Source organism: Sorex fumeus, unplaced genomic scaffold (assembly GCF_029834395.1).
Source record: "Sorex fumeus unplaced genomic scaffold, SorFum_2.1 ptg000032l, whole genome shotgun sequence".
Taxonomy (NCBI): Eukaryota; Metazoa; Chordata; class Mammalia; order Eulipotyphla; family Soricidae; genus Sorex; species Sorex fumeus.
In genome coordinates this window covers 1,765,786-1,777,714 of record NW_026606089.1, presented here as the reverse complement: position 1 = coordinate 1,777,714, position 11,929 = coordinate 1,765,786, and the positions used below count along the sequence as shown (strand labels likewise).

The 11,929-nt window shown below is 37.5% G+C and overlaps 1 pseudogene; it reads left to right on the top strand.

Annotated features, from left to right (window-relative positions):
• The first annotated feature begins 1,552 nt into the window (after positions 1 to 1,552).
• LOC130025795 (uncharacterized) lies at positions 1,553 to 1,649 on the top strand (annotated as a pseudogene).
• The last annotated feature ends 10,280 nt before the right edge of the window (positions 1,650 to 11,929 follow it).

Here is an 11,929-nt window from a genome sequence, read left to right as displayed (position 1 = left end):
TTGGGGGTGAGGGGTGAAACCAGCCCATTCGTCCTGCCACCCAAGACCATGAGTTGCCCACCACGAGTGGCTCTCTGGCATGCCATGGCCCCAGAGAACAAAAGAGAATGCCCTGCCACAAAGGCACGTTTGGGGGCATGGTGGGAGGAATACTGGTATCATTGGTGGTGGAGAACGATTTCCTTGAGCAGGCACCAGTTACATCTCCATTCGTCCTAGCCCTGAGATTTTAGCAAGTACCACATTGGAGGTTTTTTCACAGTCAGGGAAATGAGATACTTCATTGTTACTGAGTTTTGGCATATAGAATACACCACGGGTAGCTTGCCAGTCTCTGCCATGTAGGCAAGATATGCTTGGTAACCTGCCATGTTCTCCGAGAAAGAGAACTGGACAATATGAGTTGTTGTCTTATCAACAAGATCCAGTCTCTGGATCTTGGCCAATGATGGGATTACATGGATCCAGAGGCAGTCCGTGGGTGTAACACTTAGCTACTGGAAGATGTGGGATCTGGATGGAGGAGGCCCATTCTTGGTCCGAGCAGACTTGAATATCTCAGCCCCGGGTCCCGCACACCTGGGTTCCTCTGCCAGTAACTTCATGCATGAGGCTCCTTCAAGTGTGGTGAGAGTGGTCTTAAGCATACCTATTGCTGGCTGCAGAGGTCTTCAGCTGTCAGGTCTCTGCACGGGGTGGTGAGGGAAACACAACCCACACCCTTCAAGGGGCCCCAGTGAGGAAAGCCAGCTGCGGCGTCAGGAGACTGTCATTTCAGAGATTTAGACTTAATTTTAGATCAAAAAGTACACATCACTCAAACAGTTGTATGTGCTTAGTAATAAAATATTACAAACATGTTCAATCACCTAAGAAAGCCCATTCTGCTCAGAGAACTAGATTTTTAATTACAGGTCTGTTTTGCCCATGTGGAATGACTGAGAATCACGATGAGTAGATATAAAACTCACTATACACACAAAGATGCACACAGGTTACTTTGAGTCATCTGTGTTGTTAATGTGTCTTGGCCATTAGACTACATTGAGCCCCCTCTTATCTCCTTTACAGGAGCCTCATGAGTCTCACCTTCCCTTCAAGTTGAACTTGTAGTAAGGAGGAATGAAATCATCAATATGCTTCTCACCTCTTCCTTCAGGAGAAAAATCCTACTTACTTTCAAGGTGGTCAAAGTGCGGACAACGCAATCCACCGTTTTTTGGAGATGTACACGGGACCGAAGTGAGAATATCAAAAGGCTCCAGTTTAATTTTCTTAATGAAGGTTTCAGTGTAGAGCATTAAACAAGACTGATTCACCATCTTCCAAAAGAATTATTTTGCAAAACTGATGCCCTGGGTATGGTAAAAGATAATATGGTAAAAAAAAATACTTTTCCTTCTGGGACATTAATGTTCTAAATTTATCACTTCAAGCTGCTTTGAAATACCTTCCTAGATTGGGAATCACTGTCTGCCATAGGAGTGAGTAAGGACAACACTCAAAGAAATCAGAAGAGAAAAATAGGGAAAAAAATCAACTCTTATACTCAGTTTGGCAACACATATACTAAAATTGAAATGATACAGAGATTAGCATGATCCTTACACAGAGATGACAGGCCAACTTGTAAAGTGTTCCATATTTTTGTTGCATTAAGAATTAACAGGGCTACTTTAAGCTAAGACAAGCCCCACAAGTACTCCAAATTTCAACATAAAGATAACAAAAATCCCTATCACAATGACCTCTCTCAATGTCAATGGACTAAATGCACCAATTCGGAGGCACAGGATGGCAGGATGAAATAGAAAACTGAACCCAACATTCTGTTGCCTGCAAGAAACACATCTGAATAATCAAAGCAACCATGGGCTCAAAGTCAAAGGCTGGAAAACAATTCTTCAAGAAAAGAACACCTCCAAAAAGCTGCAGTGGCAATACTAGTATCAGACCACATGGACTTCAGGCTAAAGGTTATAAGAGACAGTGAATGTCATTTCTTAATGATCATGGGATCTGTACATCAGAAAGAACTCACCCTCCTACATGTATATGCTCCTAATGACAGACCAGCAAAACACGTAAAAACAACTTCTAATAGACTTAAAGAAAAACATTGATAGCAACACAATACTAGATGGAGATTTCAACAGTACTTTCTCACTTCTCAATAGATCAAACAGACAAAAACTCGGCAAGAAAATATTTTATTTGAGGGAAGTAATGAACAACCATTGGCTTATAGAAGAAATCAAAGAGGAAATAAAAAGATTCCAGAAAAAAATGATAACGAGGAACTACCAGAACGTGTGGGACAGAGCAAAAGCAGTTCTAAGAGGAAAGTTTATAGCTCCGCCAGAATTCAACTGGAAGAAAGAAAGGGCCTACAAAAATAACTTACAGCTCAAGATTTTGGAAAATGACCAATAAAAGGAGTCCAAATTAGCCAGGAGGAAAGAAATAATAAAACCTGGAGCAGAAATCAATGAGATATAATCCCAACATACAATCCAGAAGACCAACAAAAGCAAGAGATTGTTCTTTGAGAAAAGAAATAAGATCGATAAACCACTAGCAAGACTCACAAAGAAGAAAAGAGAAAGAATCCTAATAAACCCAATCAGAAATGCAAAGGGGGACATCATAATAGAAACTACAAAATCCATAGGATCATCAGAGATTATTTTGAGAATCTTTACAGCAGGAAATGAGAGAATCTTGAATAAATTGATAAATTACTGGATTCCAATTACCTCCTAAGGCTGAACCAAGAAGATTTTGAAAACTCGAACCCATCACTACAAGGAAATTGAAATGATAATCAAAAGTATCCCCCAAAACAGGAGCCCAGGCCAAAATGGATTCACTAATGAAGTATTTCAAACCTTTCAAGAGGACCAACTGCCAACATTTTTTTAAGATTTTCCAGGAAATTGAAGAAACAGAAATACTCCCAAACAATTTCTATGAGACAAAGATCAGCCTGATACTCAAATCAGACAGAGACACCACAACAAAGAAAATTACAGACCTATTTCCTTGATAAATCCAAAGATCCTCAAGATTATACCAGCAAAGAGAATCCAGAAACTGAACAAAACGTCACACTCTATGTCCAAGTAGATTTATCTTGGGGATGCAAGGATGGCTTAACATTCTCAAGTCAATGAACAGAATACACCATCTCAATAAAATAAAGGTAAAAATCACTTGATAATATCAATAGATGTAGATAAAGCATTTGAGGAGATCCAGCACCCATTCATGATTAAAAACTCTCAACAAAATGGGAGTTGAAAGTACTTTCCTCAATATAGTCAAAGCAAATTACCACAAATCCACACCAAGCATTATTCTCAATGGGGAAAAACTAAAAGCTTGGAGCAGAAATCAATGAGCTAGATTCCCAAAATAAAATCAGGCACAAAACAAGTTACCCACTCTCACCACTCCTATTCATCATAGTACTTGAAGTACTTGCCATATGATTTTGGTAAGAAAAAGATATCAAGGGCATCCAGATAAATAACGGAAGAATTCAAGCTTTTACTATTTGTAGATGACATGATAGTATACTTAGGAAATCCCAAAGAATCTACAAAAAAGCTCCTGGGAAGAATAGATTTGTTTATTAAAGTAGCATATTACAAAATCAATATCCAGTAGTCCATGGCTTTCGCAAATACTATTAATGAAAGAGAAAAAAGAGATAGGCGAAAAACAATCCCATTCACAATAATAACCTCAGAAAATCAAGTATACTAGAATCAACTAAAAAGGTTAAGGACCTATACCAAAAAAGTTCTACAAAACACTACTTCATGAAATGAAAGAGGATATGAGGAAATGGAGTCACATCCCATGCTCATTGATTGAGAGGATTAACACTGTCAAAATGGCAATACACCCCAAAGAGCTATAAAGATTTAATGCACCTTCTATAAGGATACCCATACCATTTTTCAAAGAAATAGATTAAACACTCTTGAAACTCATACACAACAATAAACTGCCATGATGAGCTAAAGCAATCTTTGGTAAAAAGAAGAAGGGAACAGCTTCCCCAACTTCAAACCCTACTACAAAGTCGTAGTAATCAAAATAGCATGATATTCAGATAATGACAGGCCTCAGATCATTGGAATATAGTCAAATATCCTGACGCTGGCCCTCAGTTTATTATTACCTGATGTTTCATAAAGGCTCAATAAATATGAAGTTGAGCAAGGAAGTCTCTTCAACAAGTGCTCCTGGGAAAACTGGTCAGCAACATGCAAAAAAAATTTAACTCAGACCTCTTTATAGTGCCAGGCACAAAGTCAGATCAAATGAATTAAAGACCTCAATGTCATACCTGAATTCTTAAGATATATAGAGAAAAATGTGGGAAGATCCCTCCATGACATTAAAACTAAGGGAAACTTCTAGAATGATACACCACTGACCAAGGAAGAGGAAGTGAAGATAACCAAATGAGACTACATTAAACCAAGAAGTTTCTGCAACTCAGAAAAAATGGTGACCATGCTAAAAAGACAGCCCTCATAATGGGGGAAAGTTATTTATGCAATACCCATATAATTAACCCCTTATTGTATATAACCCAAGATATATATGGCACTGGTCGAACTTTGTAAGAAAAAGACATCCAACCCCACAATAACATGAGGAGAAGAAATGAACAGAAACTTCCTCAAAGAATAAATACAAATAACCAAAAAACAGAGGTAAAATGTTCTACATCATGAATCATCAGGGAGATACAAATCAAAACAGCAATGAGATATCTCACACCACAGAGATTGACACACATCAAAAAGAACAAGAGCAACCAATGTCAGCATGGAAGTGGGGAGAAAGGGTCTCTTCTTCACTCTTGGTGGGGATGCCGATTGTTTCAGCCTTTTCGGAAAACAATATGGGCATTTCTCAGAAAGCTACAAATTGAGCTTCCATGAATCCAGCAATACCACTTTTGGGAATATACTCCCGGGCCCCAAAACACACAGCAGAAATGATATCTGCACTTCCATGTTCATTGCAGCACTATTCACAATAGTGAGACTCTTGAAACAACTTGTATGCCCAAGAATTCTCAATGATTAGTTAGAGAAACTACGGTATATCTAAACAATGGAATACTATGCAGCTGTTTGTGAAAATGAAGTTGTGAAGTATGCTTATAAATGGATGTAAATGAAGAGTATCATGCTGAGTGAGATGAGTCAGAAGGAGACAGACAGACATAGGATTACATTCATTTGTGGGATATGAAAAAACATAACGTTAGATTAATACCTTAGGACAGTAGAAATAAGGGCCAGGATGATTGGTCCACTGTTGGAAGCCTACCTTATGTGCTGGGGGAGATGGCAGTTGGAATCGAGAAGAGACCACTATGGCAACGATAGTTAGAAATGATCATGCTGGAAAATAAGTGTGAAGTGAAAATAGATAAAGGAAGAGCATGGTAACATATCAGTTGCTGTGTTGTAAACCATGATGCCTGAAAAGGGAGAGATCGGTAGATAGGTAGATAGGTAGAAGAAAGGGAGAGACAGGGGGCGGGGGTAAGGAGAGAGAGAGGGAGAGAAAGGATTTCAGGGGGAAAACTGGGGACACTGTAGGTGGGAAATGTTCAATGGTGGAGCAATGGGTCTTGGAACACTGTATGACTGAAACCTAATCATGTACAGCTTTGTATCTCTTTATGTCCTGGTGATTCAGTCAACCACTCAATGGTGATTCAGTCAACCACTCATGGTGATTCAGTCAATCACTCAATCAATCAATAAGTAAATAAATAAAAATCAACTCTTTGGGCCCAAAGATACCTAGAGGGCACTCCAGCTTTATAGGCACATGAATCAAGCATTTTCTTAGTTTAAAATGAGTGTGATATGAGTTTGTCACTTTCAAACATAAGAATTCTGATTAATCACCATGGAATGTTTGTTTAATATAATGTTTTCTGAATAATTTTTATGAGACAAGATCTGTGAATAAAACCTTCAAGTGAAGAAAACAACATTCAATTATTTCTGTTCCTTATTCATTTATTCAATTATTATTATGGAGAATAGGATTCAGGTGAGAAAAAAAGAAATCTTTTACTTATAGCATGAACCTCTAATGTCTGGACTGCAAATTTCTAACATCTTTAGAATGGCTATAATATAGCTAGTTCTGCTTGAGAAATAATTGACTTCTGTCCAATATTCTGAATTTTGCTTTATTGTGTGGCCTGAATAAGTACTTCTATGAATAGAAATTATTAATTATCATTAGAACCCACTTGAATGTTAACAATAGTTGTGATTTATATTTTAATTTAATTACTTTTTCTAAAAGAGACAAATTTGGATGTGGAAGATTGAATCCCATTGAGTCCTGAAGAGGTTAGGGAGTAAATGAAAATTATAGGAAGAATTTGATGAATTGGAGGAGGGGAAGGGCTTAAAGGCCAACATATTTCACCACATGAATTTAATAAAATTTATTTATTACATTCTCATAATGAATGACAGCATCACTTGGTACAGTAGTTCAGGTGAAATATAGGATTTTTCTAAGAACACACACACACACACACACGGATACATGTACACACACACTCTCTCTCTCTCTCTCTCTCTCTTACTCACACATGCATGCATGAATTCTTAAAAACTCAACATTCTCACACAATAGCACTCATAAACACACACACTTATAATCTCTTCCCATCTTTCCATCCTCCCCTGCAGTCCACACCACCCCTGATCCCTATCTCCAGCTACTTATATATATGGTACCCATCTACAGTTCTCATCCAAGCAATTGCTAAAGAAACAACAAAAGTGTTCATGTGTGTACAGATTTACTCATTTCATTTTGCCTCTTTTATATACCTTAGGCCTTCAACATTTTAAAAACACAATATTGTTTATTATAGAATATACCACTGCCACCCCTAATATCTACAAGCTACTAGAGAAAAATAAATTATCAAAGAAGCTACACGACAGTCCTGAATTTTCTTGTTCGGTATCATTTAACATCTAACAAGTTTTATAATAGGTTGGGTCCAAAATGCTGCTGCGTGTCAGTATTTCCTGGGGCACTATCTTGAAAATCCAAGTATGGAAACCCTTGCTCATAGCATTGTCATCCCGGTGTGGGTGTGGGCAGCAGCATTGGTACCTGACCACATTTTTTTTATGCATTGCCTCACTTTTTATTTTTTAATGCTTATTACTGAAACACCATGAGGTACAGTTGTAGACTTACAAATTTTTGTGCTTGGGTTTCAGTTATACAATGATCCAGTACCCATCCCTCAACCAGTGCCCATTCTCCGTCATTTACGTTTTTTTTTTTAATTTTTGTTAGTGAAACACCAAGAGGTACAGTTATAGATTTACAAATTTCTGTGCTTGGGTTTCAATTGTACAATGATCAAATACCCATCCCTCCACCAGTGCCCATTTTCCACCACCACGGGTCCCAGTGTCCCTCCACCCCCTATCCCCCCATCCCACCATGCCTTTGTGGCAGGGCATTCCCTTTTGTTCTCTCTCTCCTTTTGGGTGTTGTGGTTTGCAAAAGAGGCATTGACTGGCAATCATGTTGGTCTATACTCTACTTTCAGAATGCTTCTCCAATCCTGGGAGGATCCTCCAAACACCCTTTATTTGGTGCTCCTTACTCTATATGAGCTCCTTTTCCCCCTAGAATGTGTGGCTGGATTCCAAACCATGGAGCAAAACTCCTGGTATTAATCTCACTGGCCACTTTTTGAGTGAAAGCTGGTGTCTCTGGTTCCATGCCAAACAATTTAAACAAGCATCTGCAATAAAGATTCCCCACTTATTTTGTGAAATGAGGGTCTTTCTTAAGAGCCTTTCAGACTGGAGTGATAGCTCACTGGAACGACTGTGGACTTTGCCTGTAAAAGAAGCAGACTCATTTCCTGGCACAACATAGTATCCTGAGCAACACTGGAAGAGACCCTTGAGCCAAAGCAGCACCTGAACTTGACAGGATGTGTCCCCAAAGAACCAATAATCATCAGAACATCTAGTTAGAGTAACCGTCAACAAAATAGTGCCTCTTTTTTCCATTCATAATACTCAAAATTCTGACTGCAATATCATTAAGAATACTAAATAGTTCCTGTAAATTTTATTCTTCTTCACATATATTTACTCTAAAATAATTTAGATTTCGTTTTAAACTACCTGTAAAAAAGTAAAATTATAACTTTTTAAAAAAATATAAATAACGCCTATACATAGCCAGGTACGACTCAAAAAACAAAACAAGCAAGCAAGCAAGCAAGCAAGCAAGAAAGAAAGAAAGAAAGAAAGAAAGAAAGAAAGAAAGAAAGAAATTAAAAATTAAAAACAATGTTGTTTCCAGTGCTAAGCATCAATCACAGATCAGTATACAATGGAAGGCAAATGCTGTATCACTGAATTATAACCCTGTTCTTAAATATTTACAAAGGTCTTATTTGATGTCTCATTACATTTTCTCTTTTAATTAAAAAATGCTTTTTGTAGTAGACCTGATTGCCTCCTTACCTCCTACTTCATGACCTTTGCTTCTCTTGTATAATTTAATATACATATTATATTTTAATATAAGTAAATATATATAAATACTTATAAAATATTGTATATTTTAAGATATATATCTTGTATATTATAAGACCCAGTTGTCACCTTATCCTTCCTAAATCCATGCTTTCCTTTGACAGACTTTCCAAGATCATGTATGGCTTGCTTTAACTTGGCATAAATGGAACCCTTATTTTCTGTATGCTCTCACGCTAGAGGTGATGATGTTTTTGATCCTGGAGAAGTCTTTTCTGGGGAGTTTTCTGCCTGTTTCTACTTGACTTCAAAATATCCAAAGGTAAGTCATCATCTTTTTTTTTTGCGTGTTTGGGTCACACCTGGCGATGCACAGGGGTTACTCCTGGCTCTGCACTCAGGAATTACTCTTCACGGTGCTTGGGTGGACCATACAGGATGCTGGGAATCTAACCTGGGTAGGCCATGTGCAAGGCAAATGCTCTACCTTCTCTACTATAGCTCCAGCTCCCACCCCCCCATCCCCATAATTCATCATCTTGAGGGCCTCAGATTTTTACCTTCCATTTAGAAACTTCCTCTTTACATTGACACAGTAAATTGAAACCACAAAACCATTGAATGGCATGTTATAATGGTAGCAACCTTGAGCAAACATTGAAAACCCATAAGTTGGTATGAATGAATTCTGTCTCAGAGGCTTCACTTCTGAGGATACCTGTCTGTTACGTATCCCAGGATCAGAATCTACATCAGGCCATCAGTAGAAATTTTCCACCCGAAAGCTAGCCATCCACTGGGATCAGAATCCTTGATCCATCTAACTTGTAATTTTTCATTCATGACTTGTTGACCTTGTTTCAGTTGGAGGCATCCAGAGCATCAACTCAGCTTTCCAGTAGTTTCCATAAGAAATCCAAATACCTAAGAATGTTATCGTTTCTTATGCCACTGTTAAAGATTTTTTTTTGGAATCCCACGGTAAGATACTATCATTATTGTTATAATATTTCTGTTCTCCATAGTCCAGATCTCCCGAAAGGACTCTCTACCCTTCTCACTCCAAGTGCAGACTCCCGTTTAAGATGTTCCTGAGCATACTTCTAATAGTGTCACTCAGGTTCTCCCCTAAAGTGTACAAGTTAATTTCATACCACTCCAAGTTCTTATTCCTAAACTACCAGAGTCGACTTTGTCCTCAAACTTGTGTTCTCCCTTGAAGAAATACCGTGCTTCCTTTCTCCACGTCTCTCTTTGCTTGCTTTGTTAAACGAGTGTTCTCTCTTGAACATATATTCCATTCCACCCTACACCTGTTTCACAAGTTTCTAAGTGTTTTTCAATAAAATCTATTTTGCTTCACTAAAATAAGTATTTGAAAGCACCAGAGCAATGTTAAAACCAATATTTGTATCTTTTAAACCACAAATTTTGAAAATGAAAGGTGGTAAAGCAATGGAATACTACTCAGTTGTATGAAGTGAAATCTTCTTATTATTTGTATAAAAATGGATAAAATGAGGATATTATGTTTAGTGACATAAACCAGGCAGAGAAAGATAGGAATCATACAAGTTCATGCCTATGTGGCATATGGAGAAAACAAATTAAAAGAATAAGTGGGACAGACAATCGTCTAAAACATTCTTTATATTCTATGATTCATAATTCAATTAATAATGGTTTCTCATACACATAATTCCAACATGACACTCCTCATTCTCTCAAAAAATAACCCCTCCCTCTCCCCCAAAACCCCCAAATCCCTCCTTCCCAATCCCCTGACTCAATTGTGTGGATCAGTTCTCCCCTTACATTGCCCTTGAACCTTTGTTGCTACCTTGCTGTGTGTCTTTACATCCCACATATGAGAAAAATCTCTCTGTATCTGTTCCTTTCCTTAAGGCTAACTTTACATGTATGATATCCTCTAGTTTCATCCAATGTTGAAAATTGCATAGTTTTGATCTTTTGAAAGCAATAAAAAGAAACTTTAGAACTATTAGACTATTAAGTTACCAGAAGGAAAGGTGTAATCAAAGTGGAAATATTGAACAATGGTGAATGATAGAGTAGGCCCTTTCAGTGGTGAGTGTAATATGATACATGCATGTTGATTCTGCATAATCCTAAAATATAAGCAGTTCTATAAAGTAATTATAAATAACAAAACAGTATTTAAATAATTGATATTTATCTATGATTTTGACATATCTTTTGTGTCAAACTATCAGAAATAAAAATAAAGTGACATAGAGATATGGTGTATCAATATACTTTTAAATAAGAGAAGTGATGAAAATTTCTCTGTCTTGATGAACTGTCATATAAATTGATTCCAAAATCAAATTTATATACTCAAGGAAAAATAAAAGTAAACCAATTTAATCTTTTGCCTTCACTCAGGTTTCCATCTATTGATCTCTGGGAGACAAAACAATTTTTATTTTATTTTATTTTTAATTTTTATTAGTGAAACACCATGAGTTACAGTTGTACATTTACAAATTTTTGTTCTTGGGTTTCGATTATACAATGATCAAATGCCCATCGCTCTGTCATTGCCCATTTTCCACCACCATGGATTCCAGTATCCCTCCCACACACATCCACCCATCCCACCATGCCTCTATGGCAGGGCATTCCCTTTTTTTCTCTCTCTCCTTTAGCGTGTTGTGGTCTGCAAAAGAGGCATTGAGTGGCAATCATGTTCAGTCCATAGTCACAATTTTAATTTTCAAGGGATTTCTTGGCAGAGATTTGGCATTCTTTGCTAGCAACCAACTCCTTTTCTTCTGCTTTTTTTTCTAGAAATATACTAAGACTGACTAGTCATGGCACCAAATTGAAAAATGTCCCTGTTTTTACTTCAGTTCTGTTGACTAATTATCATATATTATTTGCAGTGGATAGAAAGTAACTGCCTAAAATTCTTGGTAAAGGAAAATGTTTATTCTTCCCTTAGTTTGGAAAATCCCTGTCACTTGTATAGTAACATTCATCGAAATTTGCAAACACAATGATTAATAAGAGGTAAACCATGACTGCCACTTCAAGGAAGAATGGGCCTTCAGCAGACATCTTCGTTTGCAGAAGGATAGCTCTGGCCTGGGTGTGGATAAAACATGAGACCTGTGAGCTACTGGCAGTTAACACATGCTCTGAGGTTATGTGGTGTCACTGCTGAGAAATGTGAAGAGCCCTGATTAGGTAGTGTCATGGGGGAGAATGGAATGATGAAAAGAAAGCTGAGCAACTCGACAAGGTGATAGATTCCTTTGTATAAAAGTTTTCATCTCTATTGTCTTAATCTGTGAAAAAGAGAACCAGCTTCTTATCATTCTTTCTGG